This window comes from Balaenoptera physalus (genome assembly GCF_965194825.1).
Source record: "Balaenoptera physalus genome assembly, chromosome: 2".
In the NCBI taxonomy this organism is placed as follows: Eukaryota; Metazoa; Chordata; class Mammalia; order Artiodactyla; family Balaenopteridae; genus Balaenoptera; species Balaenoptera physalus.
Genome location: NC_138883.1, coordinates 72,610,983 through 72,632,652, shown reverse-complemented (window position 1 = coordinate 72,632,652; position 21,670 = coordinate 72,610,983). Strand labels below are relative to the sequence as shown.

Genomic DNA, 21,670 nt, shown 5'->3' with positions numbered 1-21,670 from the left:
GTCTGTGAGTCTGTTTCTGTTTTGTAGTTAAGTTCATTTGTGTCATATTTTAGATTCCGCATATAAGTGATATCACATGGTATTTGTGTCTCTTTTTCTGACTTACTTCACTTAGTATGATAATCTCTAGGTGCATCCATGTTGCTGCAAATGGCGTTACTTCATTCTTTTTTATGGCTGACTAATACTCAATTGTATATATATACCACATCTTCTACACATCTTAATATTTAAGTGGGTACAGCCCTAGTCCCAGAACCACACAAATGGAGGCAGCTCCATGGTCCCAGGCTCTGTGAGTTGTTGGTCTCTCCTTAGCAGTACCTAGGTGGACTATGTAGCCCTTCTCAGGCTCACCATCTGCGTGATCACCTCCTTCAGCTCCTGGAATGAGCCGTCACCCCAGGGGTGTCTCTGAGTTCCTCCTTACAAGAGAATATTTAGCAGATGTCCAGAAAAGGCCATGTGACTTGTTGCCCAGTACTTCTTCTGTTCTTGAAATCACATGGTAAGACAGGTGTGTGCTGCACAGAGGCTGCTTTCTGAATGTAGATAAGATCTGAGAATTGCCTCCAAGATATGTCTAAACCTCCACTGATTAGAATAAGCAGAGAAAAGAGCAGAGAGAGGTACTCAAGGCTTTTCAAACTAAGCTCAACTTCTGCTCCTCTGCTTGCTAGCTGATTGATATTTTTTCACTCATCTGCCTTATTCTAAGGCTGAATCTTCAGGTAGGCAATCTAGGAAATATGCAAATCAATTCATAAGTGTTGGTTCTCTCTTGGTCCCTCTGTTCTGAGAGTTTGGGCCAAGCATTCTAATTCTCTTGCTTTCCTGTACTAGACAGTAGCTATTTCTTCTTAGAAACTTAGCTTTGTGGGACTTTCTAATGATAAATGAGTCAGGATTTCCAAGACTGCAAATGAAAAGGAGATCCTAAACTCTCAGGTATTATCAGTATTGTTGTTATTAAATTTTATCTTCTTTTGGAAATTGCCTTTTCCTGTTTGCTTCTGTTTTAGTACGCTAGCTTTTCATGACCTTCACATTATCTGTTTGCAGAATGCGTAGATCTGATGCTTCACATTTAACACGGGACTTTTCATCTTCAAAGAACTCTTCAAATAAGCTAACTGAAAGGAAACTACAGAAGAGTACAAAGTTAACATTAAAAAAAAAAAGACCTCTAAACACGGACCTAGAAAGATGATGGCAATAAAGCAAGTCAATCAAAAACATATTTATGAGACTAAATTGAAGGTTTGGAGCAAAGTCTGGCTGGAGGTCAGGTGGCAGTATTCCCCGGGGATGTGTGCCTTTGCTCTCTCTTGCTATTTATCAGTCAGGGTGTTAAAACTTTGAAAAACTTGCCTGTGCTACTGATTCTCAATTACAAGACCAACCCATTGGCATTTTCTTACCCTCTTGCTACTTGTAGCCACAACTGGGTAAATAGAAGTTCGTTTCAAGTTTAGAAGTAGATGAGTGATGCATCTCCAAACTCTACTCCTGTGGAAAGTTGGGACTCCATTTGGGTGAGCAGTTGGTCTGGCTTTTGTAATTGTACTTGGACTTTTTGATTTGCTAGTTTGATTTTGTTTGCACCATGCATCGGTATTTTCCCAGCTGATAATGGAAGGAAATAGCATGTTTGAGATGGAGAGCTCCAAGGATCTGTATAATATGAGGCCAGGTACCTTCACGGCTCTACCCCAGTATCTAACATAATCCCTGGCCCAGCGATTATTGATAGTAGACATTGGTAGTAGAGTGAATAAATCAATTAATGAATCACCTTGGGTCCCTTGGAAAACCCTTGGATGGCTAATGTTAAAGGCTACCTGAACATGACCCTCTGCCTGCTTGACCTTCTCTTTTTATGGGTGGCTTTTAGGAAATATAACACATTCAGGATCCAAGTTTCTTCCTGTGTAACATGATAACTGGGTATTGTGAATAGTATCTCTAGTTCATTCAAGTTCCTTATTGCCTTGAAGCTCTCTGACATATACACGCTATTTTTCTCCATTATGAGCTGAGAAGAAGATTTGCATATGTTCTGAGTCATTTACTTCACACCAGCAAATAATAGGTACCAAACCACATTACAAAGTCTAGGTGTGCTGCTGACCCCATGTAAAATATCGATATTTTATGGAAGTCTCTTCTCTACCCCAAGCCATGAAACATGGCCACAGTGCCTCGTATGATGAAAATAACATTTTATTGTTAAATGAAACCTAGACTCTCAATATTTGGTAATAGAGGGACATGGGAAAGATCTTTGAGGCTCTATTTCTTTTCTCCTGAATTTCACCTGACTCTTGGGAATCTCAAGTCATTTATGCCTGCCACCTCCATGTAGACCTTCCATATATTGGGTTGGCCAAAAAGTTCGTTTGGGATTTTCCGTAAGATGTGACAGAAAAACCTGAACTTCCACCTCTGTAACATTTTGGCCAGGTGTGGATACCTGATTCTGTATTATTCCATAACAGAGCTGAGACAAGGCCAACAGAGAAAGGGTTGTTATTTCTTTTTCCTTACGGCAAGTGGTTAAGAGTGTTTCTGGCATCAGACAGAAGTAGGTTCAAGTCACTGTCTGCCAATTTTTAACAGTCTGACTCTGAGCAGGTCACTACCCGTCTGAGTCCCACTTTCTTCATCTGTGGAATAGGGATGTATATAATTCCCATTTCCTGGGACTGCTGTGAGCACTGAATGAGATAATTCCAGGAAAATGTAGCATGCTCTCTGGCACATAGTAAATGTTCAGTAAATGTTAGATAGTATTTTTATAACAAAATGCTACTACAGATCAGGAGATGGCAAAAGAGAACACAAAAAGGAACAGAAATCCACATAATTGGGTTTCCAAGGGATGGCTGCCTTCCTGGGCTTCCAGGGTTCGACCTGCTCTAACTACTGTTATGCCTCAGTGGGTGGGCCCCCATCTTGGGACATGGCATCTCGCAGCCTGAGCCTAGACCCAAGGGTGTGGAACCAGTGCCCGACAGGATTTTCTTCTCCCTTCTGCTTAAGACCCTCCTTCTCAGTTTCATTTTCCTGACTGAGAAGCTGCCTCTTGCCAGACAATAGAAACTAGAGCCGACTTGCCCTCTGAGGAAAGCCCCCTGCTGATGTGGGAGAGGAAAGGGTGTCCTCAGCAGGGAAACAGTGGAATATAGCAAAACAAGCCTAATGCATATGCAAGAGATACACGGAAATAGCAGCAACAGGGACGTTCCATTATATCTAAAACTTTTTCTCACTATTCTGCAATCTTCCCTATTACCTTCAAATGTGTCCTCCCACACACAATTAAGACTTGTGTTCCATTCTTTTCCTTAAATTCCGTCTGGGCAGCATCTTCCCTGGCAGAATAGCTCTTCATCCTCAAGCAGGAATACAAAACCCAGAGACAGGCATCGATGCCTAACAGCAAGGGGAAACTCCATGGCCTGCTGATGGAGGAGGTTGAGGGGGTGCTACCGAGCAGTCCTGATGGAGCGGCTCTGATGCTCAGGGGCCCTAAAGAAGAGGGAAGGTATCTCCCCCTGGTAGAGCAGATCCCGTGAAGATCTTCAGAAAGCCTCGTGCCACTGCCCCATTCCAGGAAAGGTTGGGAGTACGTATCACAGAACAGATTTTGCTTGGAAATTTTTTTGTGTGTGTGCTTATCTCAGGGAGTACAATTGAAATAAGAAATTGAAAAAAATACATCCGTGACTCGTTGAGAGTTGTTCCATACAGTCAAGGCCTATAGAACAGGTGAGCCTATGGGGAGGCAGATTCCATAAAGGTTAAGACAGAGACAGGCTTGCCATGGTTTCAGATCCAGGCTGTGTCTCTTAGTAGCCATGAGTTCTTGGGCACTTTCCGTAACCTTGCTAAGTTATAGTCTTTAAAAGGACATCTACCTTATAGATATCTACCTTTAGCATAACAGTATCTACCTTATAGAAAATACGATTAGGTAGTACCTAATGGTATCTAGCTTATAGGTTGATATAGATTAAATGAAATAATGTATATAAAGCACTTGGCATCTTTTACTGCTCATTAATATTAGTAATTCCTCTTCACTCTCTGGGACCCAGAAGAGCTCCTTGCAGGGAGCAGGGGCCTTTAAAAGCTCAGGCAGATGCTGAGGGGATCAGGGAACAATTTTAACTTGAAAGTAATAGCCCTAGCTGGTGACAGATACTGTTCTTTAAATCCATCCCAATGCTGGTGACAAGGGCATGTGACTCTTTCCCTTTCCAACTCGTCCCCTCTCTGTGGCATAATAGCCTTTAAGTAACTTCATCCCAAAAATATATTTTAGGGACACATCTATCACAGGTGGTATGATGGTTAATTTTGTGTCAACTTGACTGGGCTAAGGGATGTCCAGATAGCTGGTCAAATGTTATTTCTGGGTGCTTCTCTGGAAGAGATTAGCATTTGGATTGGTAGACTGAGTAAAGAAGATCACCTTCACCAATGCAGGACACCAGTGCATGACAGGATTTTATCCATTGAGGATCTGAATAGAACAAAAAGGCAAAGGTAAATTCTCTGTGCTTGAGCTGGGACAGGCATCTTCTCCCACCCTCAGACCTTGGTGTTCTTGGTTCTTGGGGCTTTAGACTTGGACCGGGACACATCACTGACCCACCCTGACCCCCCTTCGGATTCAGACTGGGTCTTACACCATTGGCTCTCCTGGTTCTCAGGCCTTTAGGTTTGGACTGGAACTACATCCCCAGCTTTCCTTGGCCTCCAGCTTGCAGATGGCAGATCGTGGGACCTCTCATCCTCCATAATAACATGAGCAAACCCCTCATAATAAATCTCTTTCTATATATCTCTATATATCTTATGGGTTCTGTTTCTCTGGAGAAGGCTGGCTAATACAAGAGGAATAAATAAACTCAGGCAGCTCTAGCTGGCTCTGCCTGGGAATAATGTTTTCATTTGCACTGTTAACGATACTTATCGGATCAGCATGGTTTAAACCCATCTATAGAACAAGGCAAACAGAAAAGAGCTTCTTCTCTAAGGTCAGAGCTCATCCCCTGTGTTTGTGGCTCTGAGGCTCAGACTCTGGGCCCTGCCTGCCTAGACCACTGAAGCTTTTTGTTCCTCCTGATTTGTCAGTCCTCTGTGGGGTCAACTTCTCATCTGCTAAGTTCTTTGGCTTTGTCATCTCTTGGCCTCCCCATCTTTCTACAGGGCCCAACCTCCTGGTTGCTGTATCAGCCAGAGTTCAGTTTGGAAAGCAGAAATGACTCGCGGTATTTTAAGCCACAGTTCTTTATTGCAAGGAATCAGATGCTTTCCAAACCACCAGGAGGCCTGGGGGAAGGGGTTCTAGCTTTGGTCTCAGGGATGACTCCCAGAGCGCTTGTATTGCCTCTGAGACCTCCGTTGAACAACTGATTCCAGAAGACATTGGTGAGACTGCAATCCAGGGATGGAGCAACTTCCGTTTTGCCACCTTTGCCATTGGTGCATGGCCCTCAATGAGCTGGTGCTGGAGTCTGGCTACTGCTTCCCCTACAAGTGCCTCCTCACCCCCAGGAAGCTGGAGAACGGACACCGGAACGGCGTGGCAGAAGAACTTGACATTTCCATGGCCTTCTTGCCCCAAAGGACTTGCTTCTATCTTTCAGATCTCTTCCAAATGCATCTAATATTTGAAATCTAATTCCCAGCCAGCCCCCTGGTTGCACTGGAGACTGGAAAATGTAGTTTTTAGCTTTTTGCCTTTACAGTATAAAAAGACACACTGAAGGAAATCCAGAAGGTAATTAGCTAGTACCCAGATAGGAAGATAGAAGATTCACGTGGACCAGGGATTGAGATCAGGTTGTTCATCAGCCAAAGATGTAGAGTAGAGTGGTTACCAGGAGTACAGAGGTGAGAGAAGCAGTCAACAGAGATGAAAAAACAGCTTTGGGAAACTGAGTGGCAGAAAGTTATGAGCAAACAAGGAGGACCATCAAAGACGGGTAGACCCAGCGACAGAAATGGAAATTGAACACAGACACTTTTGGAGTTGTGGGCTTCTAGTGCTTGCCTTGTCCAGAGCCTCAACTTACCTCAAGTAGGCAGGCCTAAGGCTGCAGAGGGACATAGGCTCATTTGGCTGGAACAGGGAAGGTGGAAAGGCAGAGAGTAAAGCAACCTGGACACCAAGTACCAGATCCCACTTGACCCTCAGAACCTCTCTGCCCCTCCCTGCCCACGCTTCCCCCCAACACTGGCCAGACTAAGTTGGTATCTACAGACATCTCCATCTCTCCTACTTTCTGCAGCGCTTTCTTCAGGTTTCAAACTCTTAAATATCCTATACTGAGGTCTGCATAATTATATAAAAGCAGTGTAACTATGTTTTGAGTATACTGGGAGAAGGTGCTAAAAACAGGATTATATGTGAGCCTGACTCTGTGATAAAACTCCCTTATTAATATATTTATTTTAAGGAATCAATTTTATTTATTTATTTATTTTTGGTTGTGTTGGGTCTTCATTGCTGCGCGTGGGCCCTCTCCAGTTGTGGTGAGCGGGGGCCACTCTTCATTGTGGCACGCGGGCCTCCCACTGCGGTGGCTTCTCTTGTTGAGGAGCACGGGCTCTAGGCGCACGAGCTTCAGTAGTTGTGGCACGCGGGCTCAGTAGTTGTGGCTCACAGGCTCTAGAGTGCAGAATCAGCAGCTGTGGCACACGGGCTTAGTTGCTCCGAGGCATGTGGGATCCCCCGGACCAGGGATCGAACCCGTGTCCCCTGCATTGGCAGGCAGATTTCCAACTACTGTGCCACCAGGGAAATCCCTCCTTATTAATATTAACTACTTACTTATCAATGAAAACAAAATACTAAGCCCCTTTAAGAAGCATAATTATGTAAACATTTCCAAAGCAGTGGAAATAATTTATACCAACTGCAAAATAATAGTAAGCATTACAATGAAAACAGGAGATAATAAGAAAAAGAATACATATATACACATAGAGGTACACATATATAAGTACATGTCTGCACACACATACTTACACATATACACAGAAATCATCTTAAATTAAGACAAAGAAGAACAACCAAAAAAACCCCCCAAACCTCATATAACATGAACTCTTTGCACTTAAAAGGTAAAAAGTAGCAAGCAGTACTCACAAGCTGAAAATTACTTCCTTGGCAAAATAAGGTCTTTTGTGAAAGGAGTTTTTCAGCAGACACATTTTGACAATTGACACCCCATGAACACCATTTGTTAAAAACATTTTTTTGCTGTAATTTGATGAAGCAGGAAGTGGAAATCGATAGGACGTTGCCAGATGCGTTCTTTGCCGATGCCCCGTCTTTCTCTCCTTTGCTACTGTTCTGTGGTAGATAAGAGATAGGAGGAGCCCAGACACAATATATGGATTTTTTTTCAAACTAACACAGCAAAGGAAGCTACAGAACACTTTTAACTCCAGAAATGTTTTCAGCACCATGTTGCAGATTTGCTATGTAGCAGGACAGGCTGATTTCAAGCCCAAAGGTGGGTTGGGAGTTTATATGATCCCCCAGAACTTTAGGGAGAACCTTCTTCACTGGAGCACTCATCCCTACCTCTCAGCACTGCTGGTTTCCATGACAACCAGGCCAGTGTCTAGTTCAGCTTTGCAAATACTTCCCAAAGCCCATTAGGCCTAAAATCTTCTTTATAGCCTCTCAAATCTGCCTTATTTCATCCAACTTTCCTATGGCATCCACTCACTTTAATCTTCCTCAACTTGTGAGGTGAGAAACGCAAGGTTCTATAGCAACAAATTTACCTAATAGCCATACAGAGACAGATATTAGAGAAAACCAAGGAAAAGAAGCTAAAGTAGTGCCCAGGTTACCTTCATGTCAGCTGCCTGATTGTCACTCAATTTCTCATCTTGTTTTAGACTCTGGGGTAATGGTCGTGTGCATATTTGCTTGGCTCTTCTGAGCGGATGTGCTCCAAGAGGATAAAATAAAAGTGATGATGCAACACCGTAGCAGAAACACTGTTCTAGGAGTAAAGACCTGAGCTCTGACCTTGAGTTTCTGTCTCAGTGACCTTGAACTACTCTGAAAGTACAAATGGGTTAGAGGATCTCTGGAGAAACTTCCTAGTTTTATCATTCTATGACCTAGTGTGAGCAGGACAAGTCTTCCCACCTTCAAATAAATTGGTGTTTCCCTAATCAAATATTCTTCCTGCAGGTTGGTGATTAAACAGGCCAATCCTAATCTTGACTCAAGAATAAGACAGAGAAAACAATCTGTTACTGTTTAGAGAGAGAACTTCTAAGTATTTCTTCAAAAGGGCCCATTTTGTTCCACAGTTCACAGAGCAGGAATGGAACTTTTAGGAACATCTCTAAAGATACAGTATTTCTTTTTCATTAAGTCTGTGCTCAGACACATGCTGGCATTCACCTGACAGCTTTATCACTGATTTAAATGTTTCAAAATCATTCTACATTAACTAAACTGTTCATGAAAAATCTTACCAGAAAACATTCTGTAAAACAAAGCTATATTAAGGAGTAGTTGGTCCAAAGTAAAGATATGTTTATTTCTTCTGCAATTCTGCTCATCCCGACATGTCAGACATCCTAATTATCTTCAGCCACCCACCAAACTCAACCCAAAGGCTAATCTAGCAAATGAACCCCTTGAGGGTTATTTATATGTGACCCTCATTTATAAATGACATTGGTCATTTATATATGAAACAATGCATGTTTGTCATAGCAATGTTATAAGATCATTTTCTTAATATCACATCAGATATTTAATTTTCTTACAGAAACTCCATATGAGTGAGAGTTTCATAGTAGACCTGATAGAGATTACACCTGAGGGGTCTGGAGGAAGAAGTGCTATGGTGAAGGAAATTGCAGTTTTGAGGATGGTGGGTCCCTGGTGGGGTAGGAGGAGGTCTTCTTACTGAGTGCTATTTGTCCCAACTAGTTATGGTGAAGTCCTGATTTTTATTTTCCTTGGAGTTAAGGAAACTTGATTTTTTTTAATTTTGTGATTTCTGATTTCCCAGTTGCAGTGTATTGTATCAGGAGATACTATGAAACCAGTCAAATCATTCGTATGTGTTTTGTAAAATCTGCTAACTATGGGTGCTTGCAGGATATTGTCTCAGGAAGGCCTGGACCAGTCCCTTTTTCTAAATCTAGGCAACCCACACCTAATGATAGAGTTAATTTGATTGGATTAAAATTTGAGTCCCATGCCATCTTGAATGAGCGATGTTCAGATGCTTCTGTATAGTGTTGCATTTCACCATGGAAATGTTAGGTCATTGAGAGGGAATAAATGTCAGTAGATATAGAAAAAATATGGCCTTTGGAATCTTGGTGATAAATGGACATCTTTTCATTTTCTTAAGGTTTCCTGTGTTGCCTGAGAAGTAGGAGTTATTTTTGTATGGAAGATTAAGGATTTGGCTGAATGCTTTGCTTTTTCACTGTACTGGGTCCTAAGAACAGTCATTTCATTATATTTAACTCAGTTACTGTAGGCTTGGCATAAAACACAGTCATACATACACACACAAACAGCTAAAAATACAAAGCCTGCAGAGCATTGTTCCAAAGTAAAATGAGATCTTTAAAAAATAAGCTAAAGGCTCAATAACTAATCAGTTTTCAAACAACTGCATTAATCCAGGAAAGAAGCCTTTTTATCCCTAATGTCCCCAGAGGACTTGCAACGTTCAACATTCTGTCACCATCTTGCAGACCCTTGCCTTGGAAGGTACTTCCACAGTATTACTCAACATATTTGGAGAAAATTCAGGAAGAGGCTTATACATCAAAGTGCAGGAAAGCCAACTTAAGCTTTAGAATAAATACTCCAATCTCTTATCTTTTCATATTAGTTATTTGCTCTAATCCTTGCAAAGCAACCTCTAATAGTGAGGGGAGGGGCTGGGAAAAGAGGAGGAAGGGAAACTACTGGGTTTGAATATCTGATTGAAAACGAACAAAAATGAAAATTCCAACATTCTTAAAATGTGAATTGGAGCGTGCGAGTATGAAGAGGGAGAAGGGAAAAGTGTTCAAAATCTTTATAGTCTTCTTATCATAAAAACATATCCCCCCAGTGAGAATAATTTTTCACCAGGATTTACTGTAATTTAACTGGTGGGTTCTGATTACCATCCGGGAGAAATAGAAACTAAATCCTTGTCATTACACTCTCATGTTCGTGAGATAGAGAAACAAATAGTATCTACCACATAAATTTGATTTTTCTTTTTGGTACAGATTAAATTTGGTGACTATATGTAAATTGTTTAGAATAGTACCTGGTGCATTGTAAGTCTTGTATGAGTTTGCTATTACGATCATTATATCTAGTAATAATGGTAAGTAACATTTTACAGTCCCTTAATACAGGGTTTCTTAGCCGCGGCACTCCTGACGTTTTGGGATGGATGATTGTTTACTGTGAGGGCTGTCAGGTGCATGGCAACATGTTTAGCAGCACCCCTGGCTTCTACCCCTTGGATGTCGGTGGTCCCTCTACCCCATCCAGTTGTAACAACCAAAGAAGTCTCCAAACTGCCAGATGTCTCTAGAGGAGCAAAGTCATGCTCATTTGGGAAACACTGCCTTAATTTATCCCTGGCACTAAACCCGGTGCCTTATTTGTGTTACGCATTGAATAGGTACTATTTTCACCCCCATTTTATAGATGCAGTGAAACGTTAGGTAATTGCCAGAGTCACACAGCCAAACATGCTAACGCCAGGATTCACATTTTTCACTCTGACATTACCCACTACATTATAATGTGTGTGAAGCTCTTAGCAGAGAAAATTACAATAATTATTTATTATTATTTCCAAGGTAGTTTCTTTTTGTCATCTGGGATATTGGTGATGCAGTTAGTTGATTTCTAGAAAGAAAATACTTTTCATGCCCTGCCTCTTGTTACCATGAGATTCAGCTAAAATACTGGTAAATAATGATATGGGTATATTAGAGTTCCTCCAGTTTCCTGTCTATTTCAGCTGTCAAAATAATGTCTTTTCATCACAATTAAACAAACACTAATTGTGCGTCTAAAGATATGAGACACTGTCCTACAAATATCTTTAAAAAACTGAGAAAGACTGGTTCTCCTGTGAGAGTTTGTCTTTCCCCCATCTTTGTCTGTAACTAAGGAGCCTGTATGTTAGGATAGTCGGCCCCTGCCTCCTGGGAGCACCTGTCCCAGGCCAGGGCAGTGAGTCTGCCACCTGGGAATTTAAACCTTAGGATACCAGAGAGACTGTGTTCTCCCTCTTCTGGGCATGAAGGTGAGAGATAGAATCTTTGGGAGTTGGCGGTGGTAAGGCTTCCACCATGTGGAGAGAGGCAAGCTGCAGTGATGGATACCCTGATACTCAGAGAGAAGCAAAGATGAGAGACAGAGTCTTGGAAGTCTTTAAATACCTGGCTTCTGTTGTTTCTGAGGCTGAGCTGCACTTCTGAGCCCCATGTATCTAGATTGTTCAGCCCATCCTTTGATACATGTGCCAGTGAGGTTCTTTGGACTGCTAGAAAAAATAGCCTGTCCTTTACAACCAAGAGACTCAATTAATATTGCACCTATGGTCAAGAAGCTTACAAGACTTGAGAGATATTTGGTGGCACAGATCATGGAGGCTTGTGCATGCCTACCACCTTCAGGACCTTTCATGGAGATTTGATAACTCTTGAAGCATTACGAGGGCTGGATTGATGAGGTCATATATTGGGAACTAGGAGACCTCTTGGGAGCTACTGCAGAAGTTCAGGGAGAAAGAAATGGGCTCTCAAAGTACAGATAAGATGAAGAAGAACTGAGATAAATCAGAGAAGAGCAGAAGATGTTGAATAAGAATCTCAAAGTACAGAGTGTGATACAGGAATCAGAGAGTCGATGTTAATAGCTGTGTTCCTTTGGGAACTTGGGGGTAACTTAGAAGCCGGCAAATCCTAGCCTGGCTGTAAGTAACTAGGGAGGCTTTATTATCCTTGGTTAGACAGAGAGCCACAGTGGAGATGAGCAATGCATTTATTCACTCAACAAATGTTTCCTAAGAGCTTACCACCTGTGGATGCTTTTCTAGGTGCTTGGAAAGATTAGAGGACCACAAAGGCAAAAATCTATGTCTCCTGGTCCTTCCATTCTAACAGGAGAGGCGGACAACATGTGCAGACTTGGAAGTGTCAGGGAATGAGGTTGCGGAAATTTGCAATTTAAAATCAGAGAGGGTGCTTTGAAAAGATAACATGTGTTTGTCTCAGAGATGCATTTTAAACCAAGACTTACGTAGACATCAGGAAACCTCTATCCTCAGCATAGAATTTACAGTTTTCTCACAATTTCATCCTTCTCTAAACATAGCAGAACCACCCATTTTTATGTCTAAAAGGGAGAAAGGTGCATGATGGGTACAGATGGGGTGTATTAGCTCACTACTGCAATCTTTGCCCTTAGTCCTGGAAGATCTCCATCTTCTTCCTGTGGCTTCCTGCCAACTGTCATAAGCACGGAAGATACTCATCTTTATCATCTGTCCTAGAACATGGGACTGCTCTCAGATTTAGGGTCAGTAGGTACATGTAACCAGAATTACATAGATCCCACATGACTAGCAGGAGAAAGGGAAAAGGCATTAAAAGACAATGCTGTAACCCAGGCTGTCGCCCAGTATGTTGGTCTAATACATGTAAAATGCAGGCAGGAGCTTAGGTATTGCTGTAGACCAGTACTGCCTGACGGAACTCTCTACCAAGATGGAAATGTTTCTATCTGTGCTGTGCAATATAGTAGCCACCATTCACGAGCAACTGAGAACTTGAAATATGACCAGAGTGACAAAGAAACTACACCTTAATTTAATTTAAGTAGCCACATGTGACTAATGACTACTGGATTTGACCAGTAGCCTGGGCCCTTGATTTTTTTTTTTTTTCCCTTTACATTTATTTATTTATTTTATTCTTGGCTGCGTTGGGTCTTCGCCGCTGCGCACAGGCCCTCCCTAGTTGCGGTGAGCGGGGGCCATCCCCCGCCGCGGTACACAGGCCCCTCACCGCGGCGGCCTCTCCCGTTGCGGAGCACGGGCCCCAGGCGCGCAGGCCTCAGTAGTTGTGGCGCACAGTCTCAGTAGTTATGGCGCACGGGCCCAGACGCTCCGTGTCATGCGGGATCCTCCTGGACCAGGGCCCGAACCCGTGTCCCCTGCACTGGCAGGCGGACTCCCAACCACTGTGCCACCAGGGAAGCCTGGGCCCTTGATTTTTACACAAAGAGTCCAGAATATCCTCTGAATCCTAACTGAAGCCACTGTAATATCATTAGCTATTCATTTTAAAATGAAAATTTCTAGAAGCTGAATTATACTTTTAGGCAAGCATCTCTCAGGAGAAATGGCTCTAAAGTTATCCTTCTGGATTGAGTGTCAGGAGAGAAATTGTGTCCCCCAGTTTATGCAGCTGCTAGAAAAGGAGGCATGTTTAGCAGTTTTACTAACAGCAAAATTGCACTCTCTCCAGAACCCATTCCACAGAGCAAATAGGTTCTTGGTTCCACTTCTGGTGAGGCCAAGCTATGCCCCTTCCAGGGGTTCCTATCTAGAGAGTCACCAAGTGGGAGGGGTATATGTGGATGGCTGCAAAGCAGGGTCTGTCTTTTTTCTTCTCCTGTTAAGCCGCCAAAGGCATCTCCCTGTGCTTACAATAGATTCCCCTACCTCCTCTCTCCTCTTCCTCCAGGAGAGATAATTGGACTGTGTGATTTCCATTAAATGTAATGTAACACATGCAGATGAAACACAATAGCACAATGCATTAAGATAGAATCTCTTGGAAAAAAAATGGTCTGGGTGTTTTTCCATTTGTTAAAATTAGCTACCCAATTATTTTTGTTTTGCACAATTAAATGCAAAGATTTCATTTACTCTTTTTAAAGGTTGGTTGCATTCCATACTCTTGTGAACAAATGATCTTGTTTTTATAAGAGAAAATTGCAATCATTTTGTTGTTGTTTTGCCATATATGTGTATATGTAATACATCTGTGTATATATATTTGAAAAATATATACAGATATTCACATACTCACCAACAGACCACATAGTGGTGCTCTAAACCTGCCAAAATCACACAGAAGAGCTTTGCAATTGTTAGGTGAAAATGCAGTGAGCCTGATTGCAGTTAGAATTCTCTCTGAAATGGACTACTGATAAGTTTCCTTTAAAAATATGTCTTCCAGCATTCATCATTTTGCAAGATAGATCCTTTGTACACACTCTAAAGTGACGAGTTGAACAAACAGCACTAAAGGAGAAAAAGCCATTTGAGAAAGCCCTGTCTCATCCATAAACCTGAAATAACCATTTCTTTTTCCTTCCATAATTATCATATTATTAGGTTTTAATTAGGTTCATGCCACAGCTCAGTGGCTAGGTTAAGAATCACATGCTCTGGACAAAAGGCAAAATGAGTTCAACAGTATCTATTTCAGGCACCTCATTTAATCAATCTCCTTGTCCCATCCCCAAACCCTTTTGGCTGACAGTTGTATTTGGTCTGCTGTGAAACAGTTCAGAAGGTCAAGGTCAGAGTGTTCCAGTACCAACATAGGCTATCAGGAACTAAACAGTTGGCTTTATTCTTTGAAGATGTTTGGGTTTTACCAGTTAGATGGAGGAAACAAGAACAGTGAATTCTGCAACATAGCACACATGAAAAAGTGCAGTGTGATAAAAACAACATTGTTTTTTCAGCCGGACTGAATTGTGCTGGGGACTACTGTATGTTCAAAGCCCATTGTCTTTTCTTTCATGACTGGCCTTAGCTATGACACTACATCCCTGCGGGGCACTATAATTCACATGTAATTTAATTTTGTTTAGAATCGTGGGAATGTATGATTGGGGATGACTAGAGTAAACACTCTCTTTGCTTTCTTCTGGTGATTCAGGAAAAGTGTGGAAATTGTACTTCAGTAGGCATTTAGAAAAGATTTTATCTTATATTTAGGTTATTTACAAATCAGATGGTCTATGTATCAGTTGTCTATTGTCATGTTAAGGCTGTGTAACAAATAACAACAAAACCTGGTGGCTTAAACAGTAAGCATTTCTTTATCTCATGAATATGCAGGTATGCTGGGTGGGTCCTCTGGTTTCAGATAGGCTTAACTAATCTCAGCTGGGCTCCTTCCTGGGACTGTAGTTAGATGCAAGTCAGTTGGGTGCAGGCTGTTTAGGATGGGACAGCTGAGATATCCTCCATGTGGTCTCACATCCTCCAGTAGGCTGGTCCAGGCTTGTCCTCCTGGCAGGAGCTGGGTTCCTAGAGAGGGGGAGAGCAGAAGTATCCTAGGCCCCTGGAGACATATGCTCAGAGCTTGCATATTGTCACTTCTGCCACATTCTGTTCACCAGAACAAGTCACAAGGCAGCCCAGATTCAAGGGATGGGAAATAGACTTCACCTCTTGATGGAAGGAGAATCAGGGCCATTCAATCAGGAGAATCATTCATTTTGTGACGAATCTACCATAATATGCATGTTTTTACAAAGGTAATAGAACTGAACTCTAAAAATATATTAGTAGTAAGCTTGTGAGAAGTCTAACTTAGTTTGAGATTTAAACCCTGCCCACTGCTATCAGAGCATGTGGGGTATGCAAGAAATAAAGATGAGTAATCTGAAGGAAAACAATCGTAAAACTTCACTTGTTTATGACATTGATTACCTCAATTATTGAACTAGAGCAATGTTTGTCCATCTTATGGAAAAGCCTGAATGAACTTTTTGGCCGTCCCAATACATTGTATTTCATACCATCCACAGGCTAGCTCAGAACTCCAGTGAAACCAATCAAAGTGTTGTCCATTGAAGATAAGAATCTATAATACATGATTAATTAAACCTGTATAGTCATAATAATGGCTATTTCTTTGTGACTTGGACAAAATACAAACAGAAAACCATTAAGCTAGAATATTTGCAATGAGATCCTTCCTGAAGAAATTTTTAGAATCCTCTTGCATCAAGCTTTATGTAACACAGAGATTCACATCATAACCCTCGTTAGCCTGTGTGGCAGGTGTTAGTCGTGTTTACCAGTGGATAGAGTTCATTATTGTATTCATTTCCCTTCTGTTCTGAACATAAAACCATTCAAATTGCAACACAGGAGCAAAAAACAAAACAGACAGTCATTGATGTCTCCAGCAAATCTTTGTTCTTGTTATTAGATCACAGTTCTTCATATACAAGCTGCTGGAGGCTGGTGGGTACATGTGTGAGCTTCTACTTTTTTGCTGTAATTGTGGGATGTCTAAAATGAAGACAAACGCTGGGATGATCCCTTTGGTCATTGGTTTTCAAAATTGGTAGCACATTAGAATCATTGGAGAATCTTTTAAAATACTATCTTTTCCTCACACAAGGTAAACTCAATCTGAATCTCTGGTGAGGAGGGCCCAGGCATCAGTATTTTTAACAATTTCCCCGGGGTGATTCTAATGTTTAGCTAAGGTTGAGAACCACACTTTAAGTGAATGATCAAAGGATGTGGTGTTAATTTGATTCAAGATTCAAGTCTACTCGTGTACCTGTTGCTTTATTCTTGTCCTTTATTTAAGTCCGTAAATGCACAATGTTGCTTGAACATCTGTATTAAAAGTTAAAAACTAAATCAATTGTCTTTATGTATATACAATTGATTATTTTTATCTGGATCCTTAGGTCTTTGGAGACAGATGTCTAAGTATATCTAGTGTCTCTGGCAACTTATGAGTTCTTATTGGGAAGAATTAGGAAGATTTGCTGACAACCTCCTTTCAAGCATAAGTAAAATCCCAAGTTATGGTTTTGACTACATAGACCTAGTCTGTTAGGCCTGAAGGTAGTGCAAGTTGTCCCTTATTACTACTCAACAACCCTGAGGAAAGATGAGAAAAACACACCCAACATCAAAATCTTCTTTCTTAGCAGCCTAAGACCAAAGATGAAAAAAGACCAGAAAGCTGGAGGAAAAGCTTACCCTCCTTTTCTTTGTTTTATTATTAAAAGTTTACTTTCAGTCTCCTTTCTGTCTCAATCTACATGGAATGAAAGAAGGAAAAATGGGTCAGTAGAGGTTTCATTGTCATTGTACAAAGTTATGAGAGAGAAAACTATGCTTAACCACATGAGAGCTCCCTGAGCTGGAAAGACGCACGGTCTTTTCCCTTCCAAGTAGCTGGGGATAGACTAAAATCCACTGTGCAGGTATGGTATTGAATGAAGCAGACAGTGTATTCTTGCAGCCTCCTTGTCTAACAGATTTATTTGCCAGACCCTTAAGTCTCATAAACAGGGACTATCCGAGGATTGCTGCTCCTTAACCACTGGTCATTTCTGACTTGTTCAATATACGATGCATATCAATGGAAATGGTAGTTAATGGAACAATTATTGTGTGCCCTGGACTAAGCCTGTACTAGGTACTTTTTCATAAAGTATCTCACTTAATTCTTACAGCAGTCCTGTAAAATAGGTACTGTTATTATCCGCCTTTTGGAGATACTGAAATGAACAATTAAGTTCAAATAACTGTCCCAAGGTTATTTAACAACTCATCTATCTGGTGAGTATGTTGGGTAACTGAATCTGTATTATTTAAAATCATTATATAGTGTATCAGGTATGCAAATAGAAAGTCGATTCTGTCTAAAATCCAAGAAAACTTGGGCTGGTGTTGTGACTTCTCTAACATGTATTATGGCAGTGAATGTGTTATAGATACACTCATACACACACACACACACACAATTATGCCACAGTTCCTTATCCTTATAGATACACACACACACACACACACACACAATTATGCCACTACTTCCTTCTCTATGACCAGAAAAGTTAAGTGAAATTGCATTTTTTAAAAATTTATTTATTTATTTATTTATATTTATTTTTGGCTGTGTTGGGTCTTCGTTTCTGTGCAAGGGCTTTCTCTAGTTGCGACGAGCGAGGGCCACTCTTCATCGCGGTGCACGGGCCTCTCACTGTCGCGGCCTCTCCTGTTGCTGAGCACAGGCTCCAGACGCGCAGGTTCAGTAGTTGTGGCTCACGGGCTCAGTTGCTCCGCGGCATGTGGGATCTTCCCGGACCAGGGCTCGAACCCGTGTCTCCTGCATTGGCAGGCAGATTCTCAACCACTGCGCCACCTGGGAAGCCCGAAATTGTATTTTTATACACTGTCACCGCTCCATTATCCTTGTTCTCTCCAACAACAAACTGTATTTTTCGTCAGGTGAGTTCTGTTCCTTCTGCTGTCTTTGCCTTCCAGAACTGAGAGGTTTGAGAAAAGTTGCTTTAAATATATGCTGTAGGGCTTCCCTGGTGGCGCAGTGGTTGAGAATCTGCCTGTCAATGCAGGGGACACGGGTTCGAGCCCTGGTCTGGGAAGATCCCACATGCCGCGGAGCAACTGGGCCCGTGAGCCACAACTACTGAGCCTGCGCGTCTGGAGCCTGTGCTCCGCAACAAGAGAGGCCGCGATAGTGAAGAGGCCTGCGCACCGCGATGAAGAGTGGCCCCCGCTTGCCGCAACTAGAGGAAGCCCTCGCAGAGAAATGAAGACCCAACACAGTCAAAAATAAATATTAAAAAAAAAATAAAAATAATAAATAAATAAATAAATAAATAAATATATGCTGTAAAACTTCAAAGTCTATTTCCAGACTTATAAACATTGAAGAAGTTTGGGTAATTAATTTGGTTTGGTATCTTCTTTTTCTCTTTAAGCAAAACTGGTCTCCCGTGAGATGCTCTTTCTCCGTTTCCCCCATAGTTCCAATACAGTGAGGAATTCCTTTTAGTGAATTATACTTTTTCTCAATTCTAAGAAAGGCTCTTGTTTCTGGATCCCCTGTGGTTTCACTTAGGCCAGGTTGGATGGCCCACCATGCTAAGCTGAACTTTCTGGAACAGAATTCGCTCAATAAGCTGTCATCTCTCTGAAATTTTGGATGTGTTTTCAAAACAGCAAATGTGTATTTTGGGAGCCAATTTTTGAAAGGTCAAAACATTGCATTTTCAAAATCTGGACTAGATTTTTGTTTCCACACACTTGTTCTGGCACATTTAGTTATCTGTAAGGGTAGGCAAAGAGGTTAGCCATCTCTCATTAAATTGCGTATATATATATATATGTATATGTGTACATATATATACACATATATGTATATATGCCAAGATATGTCTAGAATATAGAACATAAACGTTTTAGAAGGAAAAATATCAAACCAAATTGTGCAATAGCCAATCTATTGGATATTTACAGTTGGAATTTATTTACAGTTGGAATACAACTAGGCTCTACTAGTGAGAAATCGTTGGTACACATAGCCTGGTGGAGCAGGAGCTAAGGTTGTTATCTATGAACAGCTGTTGGATTGACTGCATATCATGCCAAGTTTGGTTTTCTTCAACAGTCAGAATGTAGTTGCTATATTGTACTGTAAGCTACTTTAACTTGGCTACACTAAGATCTATTAAAGAAAATGATTACATCAACATGCATCATTTGGAACAACAGAAATGAAGCTACTGTATTAGAACGTTTTCTTGCAATCAGTGTTTCTCAATTTGCCTCGACATTTACTTTCAATAAGTGTCTAGCTTTACCTTGGCATTTATCTAGCAACAGCGAACTATTATTTTATGACAGTGTTCCAGCCCAATGACATTATCTCTCATATGGATATTTTGAAAAATACGTGCGGTAATGAGAAGCATATTAGGAAGAGGCAAAAATAAAGGAAATAGCTAGGTAAATGATAGTATTATTAAGATTTATATTCAGTAAGATAAAAACAAAGTAAAAACATGAAATGTATTTTGAAATTTATACTGATAACTTTGCCCAAATGGCCCTCAATACCTCTTATTTAGGTCAAATATTTTCTTGTATTTCTCCTTCCTTCTATATTTCTCTTGTCTGCCAACAATGAGAGCTGTGGGAGTTTTGATTAAAATCCTTAAACATTTTATGATGAAATCCTGAGAATCTATACTTCATCTCATACTAGGTACATTGTACAAGAGTATATACATGTATAACTATTTATTTATCCTTGGGGAAAGGACCAAAAGCTGGCTCGTTTCAAATACGCAAATCTGTAATAGCTTCAAGGGTCAGTCAACTGGAAAGAAGATTCTAGCCTTTGCTCATGGATGGTGACATATAGAGGGTATTAATAGTAGGGTTACCTTTGCTTATTCCACCCCTCTGGTCTTTAAAAAAAAAATCTATTACATTTTTCTGTTTTTTTGAGAGTGATAGTTTTCCTTTATCGTAAACAAAGCACATACACAGTAGATTCTGAAGAGATGTGGGTTCTAATCCACATTCTACTACTCCTGCTAATCACCTATGGAATTTTTGGACAAGGCACTGCAACTATTTGGGTTTGATTTTCCTCATCTATCAAATGGAGAACGCTAGTCTACTTGATACCTTAAGTCTTTCCAGTGTTATCATGCTATTAAAACATCATCAAAACACCAAAATTATAGTAAGTCAAAAACACCAACATTCTGGTAACCTAAATTGTTGTTTGCATGACCTTCCTTGAATTCTATTAGTTTTCAAAATATAAATCTGTGCATTTACTCATTCAATCCTACTGCTGGAGTCAGACCAAAGTATTTTTGCTACCCAAGTTTTCACTTTCCATCTCCCATGTAAATGAACTATCTGTATAGGGCATTGTTTTCCTCCGAGGGTCATATCCCAGGTTTTGGTGGTCAGGTTGCTGTGTTCTGTATCTTGTGAATTAGATAGCTAGGTGTGTCTCCTCCTGAGCAGTAATAACGCTTTATCGTAGATAAGTGGCACTCCATGTTTGAGGAAGAGAATCAAGCCCAGGATTTTTGAAACCCTCTCATTTTTCACCCAGATGCTTGATCATTGCTCTTGGCTGAGATAATCTGCCAAGTTGAAATAACAGGGCAGGTAATATTGATGGGGCTATGATATGATTAATATCACCCAAAGTATCATCATAAAGTAAAGAGAAAGAACCATGCTGAGTTAAGTCAAACTTTTCATATGTATTCCTTTTAGGATACACTTTGAACCTTGGGCTTTTTTTTTTTTATTAGAGGGGAATCTTTTACCAGATGACTCGACCATGACTCATTAAGAAACTTTGGCGGAAATATTACTTGAGTCAGTGGAAATAATATGAATAGAAGTCTTGTTTTTTTTGAATGGAGGTATTTTGTTAAATGAGAAGCATTTCTAGAAGGATCTCCTTTATTAGAATTTTAAAAACCCATTCTTAAGTAATAAAGATAACTTAAGCAGGGTAAATAGAATCAATTAATTCTCCTTTTATTAAGGCAAAATAATGCATCATTCTGCACTCCTGTCTCTGAGCATCTAATTCCATTGTGTTTTTGTTATCAAACACATTTATTGAATTGTATACCTTTATAGTTTCACAATTTATCTCAAGATAAAAACAATTGGAATGTATTAATTAGAGAGACCAAAGTAGTGTTTAATTGTAAAAGAAAATTGAATTTACCCTGATTTCAAATCTCCTATTTGCTTTATAATCACCAACAGAACAGTTCTGTAAAATCATTCTGTGGCTAATGACT

At 40.7% G+C, this 21,670-nt stretch overlaps 1 long non-coding RNA gene across 1 annotated transcript; it reads right to left on the bottom strand.

The window, feature by feature from the left end:
- Positions 1 to 7,365: 7,365 nt before the first annotated feature.
- Positions 7,366 to 17,931, bottom strand: LOC309655146. Its single transcript, XR_014260635.1, has 2 exons — positions 11,237 to 17,931; positions 7,366 to 11,181 (listed from the first exon to the last, which is right to left on the bottom strand). It is a non-coding gene; the product is annotated as an uncharacterized lncRNA (long non-coding RNA).
- Between the last annotated feature and the right edge of the window lie 3,739 nt (positions 17,932 to 21,670).